At 52.4% G+C, this 13,641-nt stretch overlaps 2 long non-coding RNA genes across 2 annotated transcripts; one reads left to right on the forward strand and one right to left on the reverse strand.

Moving 5' to 3' along the window:
• Positions 1,049 to 8,735, forward strand: LOC108638313. Its single transcript, XR_001919771.1, has 4 exons — positions 1,049 to 1,403; positions 6,816 to 7,077; positions 8,070 to 8,332; positions 8,670 to 8,735. It is a non-coding gene; the product is annotated as an uncharacterized LOC108638313 (long non-coding RNA).
• Positions 2,006 to 4,048, reverse strand: LOC108638314. Its single transcript, XR_001919772.1, has 3 exons — positions 3,972 to 4,048; positions 2,529 to 2,662; positions 2,006 to 2,387 (listed from the first exon to the last, which is right to left on the reverse strand). It is a non-coding gene; the product is annotated as an uncharacterized LOC108638314 (long non-coding RNA).

Raw genomic sequence — 13,641 nt, forward strand, 5'->3', positions numbered from 1 at the left:
GGGGCGCAGCCCTGGGGCGGCAGCTTCTGCGCCCAGGCCTGCTCCTCTGGTGCTGACTCACTGTTTCCCGATGGCGCCCCCTGGCGGTGACTTCAGGCTGCATGGCCTGTGTGTCCCCACCCCAAACCGCAGCCTCCAGGAAGGAGCCCCAGCCCAGTGCCGGCCTGGCTCTCATCAGAACCAAAACTAAGAGCCTGTCCTTGAAAACGTCCGAGCACTCCCGACTCTGAACTCTCTGGCCTCTATTCCGTGGTCTGTGGAGTCAGGGGGAGGCACCCTCAGGGTCCTTTGCTGTCTCCCGGCAGAGCCCTGTCTGAGGGGCTGGAGGCATGTGGAAGCCATCCCCAGTCCAGCTCTGCTGCCACCCCACCCCACAGACCTGCTGTGAGCGTGAGCTGGCCATGTGTGTGCGTGCAGGTGTGCAGTGTCTGAGTGTGCCTGCATGCGCCCCTGGTGTTGGGTCTGTTCCCAGGGCCTTGGAGCAGGTACCTTGGTTCCTAGGTCCTTCCTGCCTCGGGCAGGTCTAGTGAATTAAAGTCAATAGAAGACTTGACTAATAACCCCAGGACCCTGAGGTGCAGAGGCTGGACCCCAAGGCAGGAACCACAACCTTAGAGGACTGAGAACCAGATGTTGGCCAAGGCCACTTTGGGGAAGGATTTTCTGCTTATCTGCCTTTTCCAAGGCTTCTAAAATGAACATGAAGTACTGTGCAAATAATAAACACACAGCGGTTACATTCTCACCCGGTCTGTAGCCTATGTCCACAGTCTGGGTGAAGCAGAGACACAGAGAAGCATCAAGAAGAACAAAGGGGCAGCCCATCCAGCCTTCTCCTGCAGATGGAAACTCAGTCTATGCAGAGCCTGTGAGTGGGGTGCGGGGTTGAGGGTGTTATGTCACTGAGCTGGGTTGAACAGCAAATGGGCAGGGGGCAGTGTTAGGAAATTAAAATCGAGGAAGTCTTGTTCAGGTTTCAGCCACTGGAGAGAAGGTGTCAGACTGACTTCTGATCCTGCCTGGATTATGTGTCTACTTGCAAACACACAAATTGTTACCAGCAAGTCAAGTGGCACTTTGGATAAGAAAGGGAATGGGGCTTGGATTTTCTTGAGCCCCTGGAGTTCTGGCCAACTCCCAGCGGTCTGGAAAATCTCGTGAGTCAAAGGTGAAACAAACAACATTGTAAAAGTTAAAGGAAAACCAGAGCTGCATTTTTGCACACCCACGAATGATGATATCAGCTGGCATCCTGGGGTTATAAGCGGGAGCCTCCAAAAGTGCAATTTGAGGTCTCACCTGCGTGATGCAGACCTTTTCCCAGTTGGGACTCCAAATGGCTGTGGTCGAGGGACTTCCCAGCTCTGTCTAAGCCTGGATGTTGGTCGGCCCCCTGTGGTGATGTAAGTGCTGTTACTTTTCTCTATTGTTTCTATTTCTCTTCTTTTACTGGCTGAATATCGAAATTAAGCCAAATAATCTTCTAGTAAATATTGAAATTGTTTATTCTGTGACAAGTGGTTTCTTTTGTTAATGAATCCTTCGAACCAAAAACAAAAGTAAAACTTCCAGTAAAATGGTGAGGGGAGGGGGTGGCCCCGAGGTCACCCAGCCAGATGTGATTCGGTGCCAGGGACCAGCCCCGGTGCATCCAGGGTGATTCGAAGGTGAGGACGGAGTCGGCATCCTTGGAAAAATACATATTTAATTACAGATATATAGAGAGATTAGAAATGGATAGTGTAGTAGGAAGATTAGTGGAGAAAAAGAGGCTGAATAACTTGGATTACATGGAATAGCATCCATGCTCCCGATGGGAATTCAGCCAGAAAAACGAGGAGCAAGAAAGAACGATTGGGGGTATCAGTCTTTCTGGAAACTGATCCGATTTCTTTATTTTGGGGTTTGCTTATATACCTTTTGTTACATATAGGGATGAATACAGAGTCTTGCGGGGGTCAGCAGTCCTGACCTTTATCAAAATCAGGTGCTTCACATAAAAAGGTCTTAGGGATTTCACATCAACTTCTGGCCATGAGACCTGCTGACATTTTATGATCCTTTCTTTCTGATAACAAAAAAACTTATTTTTCTGCACCCCTTTTTCCTGGCCAGCAGGTGGGGGCCCGTTCCTCCAGCTCTGGTTTCCTTTTGTGTGTCCTGAGGCTCCAGTATCTTCCATCCCTCCAACCACTGGGACTCAGAACTGAAATAGAAACCCAAGTCCCACTTTTCCACCATGAGGACAGGTTAACCTGAAACCCCTCAAAGGAAACAGGAATCAAAAAGTCAGAGGCTTTAGCGCTAATGAAAGAAAAGCGCGAGTCTTTGGGCGTCTCTGGCCTTGATCCGCCCAGCGCTGTGCCGTGATCTCCCTGACTCGTGACCTGCAGGGGGACAGAGAGAGCTCTGGCCATGATCAGCCCCTGAAGCTGGGACCCCTCTCCCTCTGGGCTCCAGCCACAGGGGAAGTTTTGCCCCTGGGCGGGCTGGCCACAGGGCCTGCCTGTGGAGCGGGGTTGACCCACCTGAGACAAATCTGTGGCCACCAGGTTTGTGAGGTGTGGGCCCGCGTGTGGCATGGCTCCTGGACACTCCCCGCCGTGTGTTCCAGGAGCAGCCGCAGCTAGTGAGTAGCACACAGCATCGCAGCTGGCCAGACCTGCAGAACCAAAGCCACATGTGACCAGGTGCTCCAGAGACGCACAGGCAGGAGACAGGGTCGATCACACCAGCACGGTCCTGAGATCTGATGTGGTCTCTCCTATTCAGCATGCTTAAATCTAAAATTAAACTCTAAAGTTCTCCTGACAGTTTTAACTCTGAACCTGTCTCGGAGCTTAATTCATTGTCTGACTCCGGGACAGCAGAGATCGCTCCCAGCCCCGTGGCTCCATGGCTTGCACCATGTGAGCATACGTGAGCCCGTGTTTGTGAGAGCACCCGGCTGTGGGTCAAGTCGAGCCCGAGGGCAGTGGCCGCGGTCACAGGGCAGGTGGCCTGTCGGAAGTGCACAGTGAGCCCAGCAGGACCGCACCGGGTGCTTGGGGGCAACTCCTGTGGCTTGAGGGGCTCCAGCCACACTGAGCTCCAAGGTCAAGTCACTCTGCAGAGTCTCAAAGCTGTCTAAGTAAAGATTAAACAAAAGGCAAAAAGAAAAAGATACCTGCACGCTGTGTCGAAGTCTGTTTTGAGAAAAAGGTGTAGATCTGGGTTGGAAGGAGACACATGCAAAAGTGACCCAGGGCGCTCCCTGCCCTCCGTGACCTGCCCTGCAACATGACCGCGACACACGCAGCCAGGGCAGGCCCAAGTGCGCTGCTGATGGTGTCGCCAGGTGGAGGGGCCGCTGGCTGCCTGGAGCCCTGAATGACCGTGTGGCACAGGCCCCCTGCACAGGCTCCCAGGGTGTGGGTGGAGGCCCTGTATCCACAGATCCCCCACCGCAGACCATCACCAGGAGGCCCCTGTTCCAACAGAGGGCACGGGCAGCCACGGGGAGACCAGGGCAGGTGCATGTGTGCACAGGGGATCACCAGCACGCAAGGCTCCCTCACCGTGAGCAGACCCTCAGACCAGGCCTCCAGGCATGCTGACTCAGACCTGCCAACAAAGGGCCCAGTTCAGAATCGGATTCCAACCCGCTCTCTGCCCGACAGCAGCTGCCTAGAAGGCCTGTCCAGTTAAAGCCAGACATTAAACAACAGACGGGTTCCTTATTTGGAAAGGAGTACGTCAAGGCTGTATAGTGTCACCCTGCTTATTTAACTTATATGCAGAGTACATTGTGCAAAATGCTGAGCTGGTTGAAGCACAAGCCAGAATCAAGATTGCCAGGATGAATATCAATAATCTCAGCTATGCAGATGACAGCACCCTTATGGCAGAAAGTGAAGGGGAACTAAAGAGCCTCTTGATGAAAGTGAAAAAGAGAGTGAAAAAGCACGACATACAAAAAACTAAGATCTCACCTGCCTCCCAGACGTCTCAGCTTTCTGGCAGGATAGGCCTCAGGGCACACGGAGGCAGGAGGCTGGGCTGCTCTGCGGGCTGGCCGTTCTGTCAAGGCCTCTGCCTAGTCCCTAGTCTGGTTTCTGAGACAGGATGACCTCCCCCTCCCGACAAGGGCTTTCCCCACCTACCTCCCCTCCCCTCAGCAGAGTGCAAGCCTGTGATGTGCAGAAATGATGAGTATTCCAGGCCCACCATTCTTCTCTGCCCATGGAGTTCTCCAGGCAAGAATACTGGAGTGGGGTGCCATTCCCTCTTCCAGGGGTTCTTCCTGACCCAGGGATGGAAACTGAGTCTCCTACATTGCAGGCAGATTCTTTACCATCTGAGCCACCAGGGAATCCCATCTGCTCCTTTAGTAGCAAACAACCCCATATTCTTTTAGCCTCTGAATCCTTTGTCGAACCCCTTATCAGCTGAGCCAGTGAAAATCCAACGGAAAAATGGAAATGGGTGGCCGATACTCCACGTAAGAAAACGATGGAGTGAGGGAGTGTGGGGCCTCCATTCAGATGCCGCCAGTCAGGTCCCGAGATTTGGGCCAAATGGCAACAAACCGGGTTTTGTGAACAGTTTGCATATTTTGTGAAGCAGGTGGGACTCCGAGTTCTCCGAAAACCATACTCACCTCCTTTATTTAGCAGTCTGCCTCCAATAGCTTCCCAGGTGACTCAGAGATAAAGAATCTGTCTACCCAGCAGGAGAGGCAAGTTTGGTCCCTGGGTGGGGAAGACCCCTGGAGAAGGGAATGGCAACACACTCCAGTACCCTTGCCTGGGAAATCTCGGGGACAGAGGAGCCCGATGGCCTACAGTCCATGGGATGGGAAAAGAGCTGGCCGCAACTCAGCAAATGAAGCAGCAGCAGCCACCTCCAAAGTGGGGAGGGGCTGGGGGGCCGGCTCTGTAAACACATGTTCCTCCATCCCAGGAACACCCCTGGCTGCTGAGCAGCCTTCACGGAGAACCCACTGTGTTCGGAATGGCTGGCCTTCACCCCGCTGGAAGAGCAGGGACCTTGTCAGAGCAAAACACCCTTGTTTGCTGATCCCTCGAAGAAGGGAACTTCGCGCTCTCTCTCTCCCTCACCCCTACCCCAGGAGGCCCAGCCTCAGTGTGGACAGTCCCCTGGGGTTCCCATGAAGCCTGAGCAGCTGGCTGGACTCAGCTCTCAGCCTGTGGACCTCCCCCTCAGGCTGACTCTGGCACATTCTGGAAGGCGGGGACCTGAACCCTCAAGCGTGTGCTGACCAGCTGAGGCCCGGGCACCTGGACATGTCCCCAGGGCACCTGCCCTCAGCCTCCAGCTCACAGCCCTCCTCGGGGCCCCTTGTGGGAAAACACCCAATTTTAAACTTTGACCCTTAGTCACTCTCAGACCTGGTGGTGTCTGGCCTGTATATTCTAGCCCTGGGCCCTGAAGCCTCTACCAGGAGGGGAGGTCAGAGTTCAAATGAGGATACAGAGGAAGAAAGAACTGCCCCAGGATTGGGGTGAGGAGCGGGAGGACAGGAGGGGCATCTTTGTTCCTGGAGTGTCCTGGAGCTGAGGGCCAATCTTCTCAGAGCAGGAGGACGGCAAGACCCTTGAACCTTCTGACACCTACTCAAGGCTGAGGGAGCCTATGAACAGGGTGGTGTTGGGGGAGTGTTTTGGGGGGATGCAGTTGACTAAAAGAAAACCACACAGTGAGAGAGCTATGATGGAGTGAGAGAATCCGTCCCAAGAGAGGGGAGAGGCCAGTTCGTGGGGCTTCTGGCCAGGAGTACAGGTGGACGTTCCCGGTGGCACTAGTGGTAAAGAACCCGCCCCCCAATGCAGGAGCCGCAAGAGACCTGGGTTCCATCTCTGGGTTAGCAAGATCCCCTGGAGGAGGGCGTGGCAACCCACCCCAGTATCCTTGCCTGGGGAATCCCATGGCTACAGGCCATAGAGTCGCAGAGTCTGACACGACTGAAATGACTTGGCACGCATGCACAGATGGTGAAGGATACATCTGGGCAAAGGTGGCTCTACTGCTTGCCACAAAGAACAGATATATCTCAAGTTAAGGGTGTCGGTGCTTTTCTTTGTGTGGGAAAATGCAAACAGCCGGGGTCATAAACATTCTGCATGAATCACGCATCTAACCATCTAAGGGGCTGCTTGTCCAGATACACAGAGTCTGTTAACGTCTCTAATTCCTGTCTGAGCACAGACGTGCCCTGTGGGTCAGCAGCTGCAGAGGATCAACCTTTGCAGAGTGAGCAAGACACTCTTTGCTGCTCTTTTGTGTGCAGGGTCAAGCCCAGCAGGCTGCAACCCTCAGCTGAGTCACTCAGGGATGGCCCCTCGGCCTTGGTGACCGTCCAGGCACCCCTGGGAGCTCCCCCTCTTCTCCACATGGTCTTGGGGTGATAGTCCTTCCAGGAAAGGCAGCATGGTGGTGCCAGGGTCCCACAGCCCCTCCCCTGGGAAAGGCCGGGGTGCGTCAGAAGGGGGAGATGATGGCTTTCAAAGAACCCATGGTTTTGCGCTGACAGCCCTTGGGCATTTCCGAGTGGAAACAGCCCTTCCACCCACCACCCCGGGCCTTGGGGAAGCCTGAGATAGCCAAGGGGGGTCATCCTACTGTCCTTCTCCTCCCATCAACCCCACTCTCTTTAATAAAAATTGTTGTTTTTTCTTAAAGAACACAGTATTCTCTGATTACTTGGGCACAGGATCATTGTAGAAATTCTGCAGGAAAAAAAGTTGAAGAAACTGTAAAAACCTGTAGTTGCCAGACTCAGACTTACTTCCTGATGACATTTTATGTTCGTCTAGCTTTTCTGGAAGTATATGTTTCTATGGATTCAAAAGGAAGGGGCTTCCCAGGTGGCACTAGAACCTGCCTGCCAATTCAGGAGCTATAAGCACATGCAGGCTCGATCCCCGGATCGGATCAGGAAGATCTTCTGGAGGATTGCACGAAACCCACTTCAGAATCCTTGCCTGGGAAATCCCATGGACAGAGGAGCATGGCAGGTTGCCCTCCAGTGGGTCCCAAAGTGTCAGACGCCATGGAATCGACTTAGCATGCAGGCAGGTACGCATTCAAAGGGAAATTGGGAGGATGCTGTCTGCACAGTTGGGGGTTTAGGCTGCCTGGTTCTGCTCATGCCCCAACAGTACTGTCAGACCTGCCCAGGCTTCAGCACAGCGCCTCAGTCCACACCAGACACGTCCACACACAGGAGCTGTGTATGGAGCCTGTAACTGATGCAGCTACTGTCACAGGACGGCCCCAACCAGATCCTCTGCTTCCCCGCAGACCCTCAGGTGGTCCCAGGAGCACTGGCTCCTCCAGGTCAGCGGCACTTACAGGAGCAGGGCCCCTCTCTGCCACACGACATACCCTGGGGCCCACCCCCTTGATGAGCATTTCAAGCAGCCCCTGAAGAAAGGCTTTGCCAGCTCCTGCCTCCCCCAGGAACAGCTGAGGAGTCTCCCTCTGTCTGCAGCGCTCTTTCTGAGATGCCTCTCTGAAACTCCCACGGAGGGAGGGCGTCTACCGGGATCAGAATAGCCATGTCCTGGGCTCTCGTTGGTCTGTGGTTAGAGTGTTCCCAGAGAAGGGTCCTGATTCTCGGGGAAATCTGGGAATGGAGGCAGAAAGTTGAAAGGAGAGAGCAGACTCTGTGTGTGAAGGTTCCTCCACCACCTTCTCTGGGGGTCACGCGGGGGGACTGGGGCAAGAGAAAGCCGGAAGCCAGGGCGTGTGGGCCACTCTCAGGCTCAGTGGGATGAAGGGAAGCCTCTTTGAAGGGTTCTAACTTTTATGTATGTTTTTGTAACTGCACTGTCCCTCCCTGGCCTGCTGGTCAGGGAATTCCCGGGATTGGGGCATAAGCCTCACCCTTCCTGGCACTGGTTCCCACTCATCCCTGCACAAATGTTTGTTGAATAAACAAGAGTTGATTTGGGAATGAATTCACATTGTTAGAACAGAGTACTTTAAACAAATCAATAAATAACAACACAAAATCAACCAATCAACACAAAAATGGACTTATCCTGCCCCCAAAATTCCCTTCCTAGGGATGCCTACCACCTTCCAGATGAGGATTCTGTGGGGAGCAGGTTTGAACACCGCAAGTCATCTGGCACCATGGCAGTTTCTGAGGGTGCTCCCCCAGGGCCCAGAGTAACCAAGCCAGTCCCCCAGGAAGGTCTGAGTCGGCTCAGGGACTCACGTCTGGGATCCCCAGCTCCTGTGCCTGCAGCCCCACCAGTGACTTGCCTGCCACGCCCCAGCTGATGCCAGGGAGCTCTTCACGCTTGCGCAGGACTTGCCTTCAAAGGTAAACACCTTACTGGGCCCCACCTGGGGCAGGACACCCACTCTCAGCTCAGAAGCACTAGAACAAAGGGGAACTAGCTGTTTGGGGACCAGCGGGAAGCGCAGGTGGTAAGCCTGTGTGGAGGCAGGGGGACAGTAGCAGGATGGTGTTTAACTGAGGAAAGCAGGCAGGCGGTGGCTCACTCACGGCCATGGAGGAATGGGGTCCCCAACCCCCCTCACTGCACTGTGCATCGTGTACGTACCCGCAGCGCTTGTGAGCACACCAGGGGATCCCTCTAGGGACACCACCCCAGGAGACTTACTTTCCATTTACCTCTTATTCCACTTCTATGTAGAGTAAATTAAGTAACATGCCAGGCCGGATGAAGCACAAGCTGGAATCAAGGCTGCTGGGAGAAATACCAACAACCTCATAGTTGCAGGGGACACCACTCTAAATGGCAGAAAGTGAAGAGGAACCAAAGAGCCTCCTGATGAGGGTGACAGAGGAGAGTGAAAAAGCTGGCTTAAAACTCAACATTCCTGAAACTAACATCATAGTGTCTGAACCCATCTCTTCATGGCAAAGAAAGGGGGAAAATGGAGGCAATGGCAGATTTTCTGATCTTGGGCTCCAGAATCACTGTGGACGTGACTGCAGCCATGAAATTAAAAGACACTTGCTTCTTTCCAAAGGAAGGACAGCTGTGCCCAACCTAGACAGCATGTTAAAAAGCAGAGACATCACTTGCTGACAAAGTTCCCTATAGTCAAAGCTATGGTTTTCTCAGTAGTCATGGACAGATGTGAGTTGGACCATAAAAAGGCTGAGTGTAGAAGAATTGGTACTTTTGAACGGTGGTGCTGGAGAAGACTCTTGAGAGTCCCTTGGACAGCAAGGAGATCAAACCAGCCAATCCTAAAGGAAATCAACCCTGAATATTCACTGGAAGGACTGATGCTGAGCTGAAGCTCCAATACATCGGCCACCTGATGGGAAGAGCTGACTCACTGGAAAAGACCCTGATGCTGGGAAAGATGGAAGTCAAAAGGAGGAGGCAGCAGAAGATGTGCTAGTTGGACGGCATCCCTGACTCAATGGACACAAATCTGAGCAAACTCTGTGAGACAGTGAAGGACGGGGAGCCTGGCATGCTGCTGCCCATGGGTTCACAGAGTCAGACACAGTTTAGCAACCCAACAACAACAGCTTTTGTAAATACTGGGCAATGAGCACGTTGTCATGATCAGGGGGAAACAGTGCTCTCATGTTTAAATCACCTAGTGAGCCCTTCCCCTTCCAGGCAGAGCTGCCTCCCCCTGGCTACTGTGGCCACTGAATCTCCATTCCTGTTGCCCCATCAGCAAGGTGACCTCAAGGTACACTGACAGGGCTCCTCCCCAGAGAGGAGAGGAGAGCGTCCAATCAGCGGTGGCTGCGCACCAGGGTCTGGGCAGCCCGGAAGCATAAGAGACCCTGCAGGGAGCTGTGGCGGCCACGTGGCTCAGCCAGACTGGCGGAGCCCGCCTCCTCCCTGACTCTGAGAGGCCACTGCAGGTGTTACACCCTGAGGACCCAGCTACTCAATGCACATCGGGGGCGGGGCCAGAGCCAGACCTACCTCACCTTCCCTGAAGCAGCAACAAGCACCCCAGTTCATAAGCACTTCCATAAGTAAAACGTTATACTATTTTGAAGAAAATAAAAAAACATTCAGATGAAGGGAAAGGCATATCTGGGTGTTGGTTGAGGAAGGATTAATACTGAAAATGTGATTCTTTCAAAAAAGGAAGTGTAAAGACAAATAATTCCCAAGAGCACTGAAGGCTGGGGCAGCTTGGGACAAAATAACCAGATGGTGGAGGAATGCAGCCATTTCAGAAAGCAAACATCATGCTTCCGGTGACTCCATCCGAAAGAGAACTATTAATGGGTCAAGAATTTTAGTCTTACATTTCAAAACTTAGAAATGTCTAAAACATGAAAGTTCCCTGGTCTCTAGTGATAAAGATTTTGCACTTTGAGTGCTGCGGCCTGGGTCCAGTCGCTAGCTGAGGAATTGAGATCCCACATGCCAGCTTGGCTGAAGACATTCTGGACCTGAGAGTGAAAGGACTGTGAGGTGAATGCTGACATCTGGACTGCAGGAGCCCCAGGGAGATCACTGCAAATGAAGAGGAAGGATGTGCACTTCCTGGAGTTTAGAAAAAAGAAGAAAAGAAAATGCAAGATTTCGGTTTGAAAGGGGATTTAGGCACTAGGGTGAGGAAGTAAGTAAAACACTCCCCTCCCCTAACGACAGGCTTCCCAGGTGGCTCAGTGGTAGAGTCTGCCTGACGAAGCAGGAGATGCAGGAGGCACGGGTTCAATGCCTGGGTCAGGAAGATCCGCGGGCCGAGGAAATGGCAAACCACTCCAGTGTTCTTGCCTGGAGAATCCCATGGACAGAGGAGCCTGGCAGGCTACAGTCCATAGTGTTGCCCAGAGTCGGACTCAACTGAAGCAACTTAGCTCGCATGCATTACAAACCGATTGCAGTATAGTAGCACTACAAAGCCATTGTGTTGGTTGGGTACCGAGGCTAGCTTTGTTGGACTCACAAAGAGGACTTGTGACTGTGCTCTCAAAACACATATGTAGGGTTCATATGTAGGGGACTCGCTGTATACACTTTAAATATTTTTGCATCTAATAGAATGGCTTCCAAATATATGATAAAAGATGGCTGGACTACAGGGAGAAATGGATGATCCTCCGTCATCTGAGCAATTCCAACCCACCTCTCCCAACCATTGACAAATCAGCTCAAGCTGAAAACATTTGGCAAGTACATAAAAGATCTCCATTACCACACCAACCACCTTGATGGGAGGGACCCCAGAAGATACAGGGATGTCTCAAGGACCTGAGGCATTTACAAAAATTGTGTGTGTGTGTGTGTATGTGTGTGTGTGTGTGTGGCAACTGAGACGCAAAATGGCAAAATGTCCCAGTGAGGGAGCCCAGAGAATGAGGACAGAAGTTAGAAAGAAGTCACAAGTTGCTAACAAAAAGATAAGCATGTCACCACGTCTGGAATATGAAGAATGTGCTGAATGTTTGTTTGTAGTTAGACAGGAAATCAGAACTAAAATCGACAAATTCCTAGAACCAAGAGAAAACGAAACTCTACCCTTCACGTGATGTAGCTGTTGCTATGATCTGAAGGTGAAACTTTCAGGAGAAGTAAAGGGACGACACTGAGGGAGCCCGGTGCCCTTCAAAGACAGGGTCCCAAGTTGCACAGGAAAAGAGGCACGCCTTCGACAAGACTGAGTGTTTGTATAGACACAACAGATGTCTAGCAAGCTCTAAGAGGAAGTGTCCACAAATGTTACCTTTGGGAAGTAAACAAAAGTCCCAGTGAGATACAGCAAGTTCATTTATCTTATCTTCTCAGGACATTTGAGTGGTTTCAGTTCAGTTCAGTCGCTCAGTCATATCCGACTCTTTGCGACTCCATGAACCACAGCACACCAGGCCTTCCTGTCCATCACCAACTCCCTGAGTCCACCCTAATCCATGTCTATCAAGTCGGTGATGCCATGCAACCATCTCATCCTCTGTCGTCCCCTTCTCCTCCTGCCCTCAATCTTTCCCAGCATCAGGGTCTTTTCAAATGAGTCAGCTCCTCGCATCAGGTGGCCAAAGTATTGGAGTTTCAGCTTCCACATCAGTCCCTCCAATGAACACCCAGGACTGATCTCCTTCAGAATGGACTGGCTGGATCTCCTTGCAGTCTAAGGGACTCTCAAGAGTTTTCTCCAACACCACAGTTCAAAAGCATCAATTCTTCTGTGCTCAGCTTTTATAGTCCAAGTCTCACATCCATACTGGCCACTGGAAAAACCATAGCCTTGACTAGATGGACCTTTGTTGGCAAAGTAATGTCTCTGCTTTTGAATGTGCTGTCTAAGTTGGTCATAACTTTCCTTCCAAGGAGTAAGTGTTTTTCAATTTCATTTCCACAATCACCATCTGCAGTGCTTCACTTTCAACACAAACAGTTTCATTTTCAAATGCTTCATCAGGATACCCATTTTCATCAAGGTCCCAGGAGATCTCATTCTGTAGGTACAAGACTCTAAGTGTTCAGCGATGCTCAAGGTCTGTCAGTGTGTGGGACTCTCCTCTCCTCCTGGTGCAACAGCCCCTTCCCAGGAGCCCCCAGGAGCTGAGAGACCCTAGGCAAAGCTGGATGTGAGGGGAAGCAAGGACTGATTTGGAAGGTGGCCTTGGGACTAGACCCTCCTTCCAGCACAGAGGGGAATGGTGGGCAAGCATCAAACACGAACTGTGGCAATTTGGTCCCCAGGCTGGATCATATGTGAGGCCCTTCTCTACTGTCTTGATGGCCCTTGGGATGGGGCCAGGGACCCAGGCCTCCGTGCCTCTTGTGGGGAGGATGAATTTCACACTGACTTTCATGCACCTTCCTGTGAGGACAACTGACTCTCAAGTTTATTTATCCACCAGGCAAAGGTTACTCCTTTGGCACAGCCAGGGCTTTGCCCTGTTCAACCCACTACAGACACCAAGTTGTTGGTCAACGTTCAGGCCCTGAGTCTAGCTGGAGAATGGCCCTTCTTGCCCTTGATCTCCTTGAAGATCTAGACGCTCCCCTTGTGGGGCAGCTGGAATGTTCTGTCCTGTCCTGTCCAGTCTGGGCCCTTCCTCTGCCACAAAATTCATGGATCCCCCAGAACTTGGTTCTGCATTTTCCTTTCCTTACATGAAAGCCGGGCATCACCCACACCAGCAACTCTCTGCTCACCTGACAAGTACTTGCCCAGCCTGAGTCCACAGCCCCTCCCCTGGTGGCCAGAGACACCTCTTTGCCCCTTACTCTGCTCTACACCCTGAGGCAGGTCACTTTGAGTTCTGGTGGAAGGGGACAGTCCGCACGGCACTCACTTGGCACTGCGGACCTCTGGGCTTTCTTACCCCACCTCCAAACCACCGATAACTTTGGGGTCTCCCTTCTCCATATTCCTTCGAGGCTTCTGCACCCTCATGGAAGGACCTTCAGACTCACTGCCCTCACCCCACTCCTGCCTTCCAGGGGCTTTATTGGAAGTACAGGTCTGATGAGGGATGTCTTACACTGAATAGAAACAAACTCTTTCTCCTGCCCCCAACCCCTGCCACACCATCCCTGCATGGTCTCTCTCTCCAAGCCTCTCTCCTAGCGGTGAGGGGGCAGAGCCAGGCCCACCCCTGCACGGGACCCTTTGTCTCAGGTCATCCTTGGCTCCTGACTCCGCTGCCCCAGGTGTGAGCTCCCAGCA

Source organism: Capra hircus, chromosome 19 (genome assembly GCF_001704415.2).
Source record: "Capra hircus breed San Clemente chromosome 19, ASM170441v1, whole genome shotgun sequence".
Lineage (NCBI taxonomy): Eukaryota > Metazoa > Chordata > Mammalia > Artiodactyla > Bovidae > Capra > Capra hircus.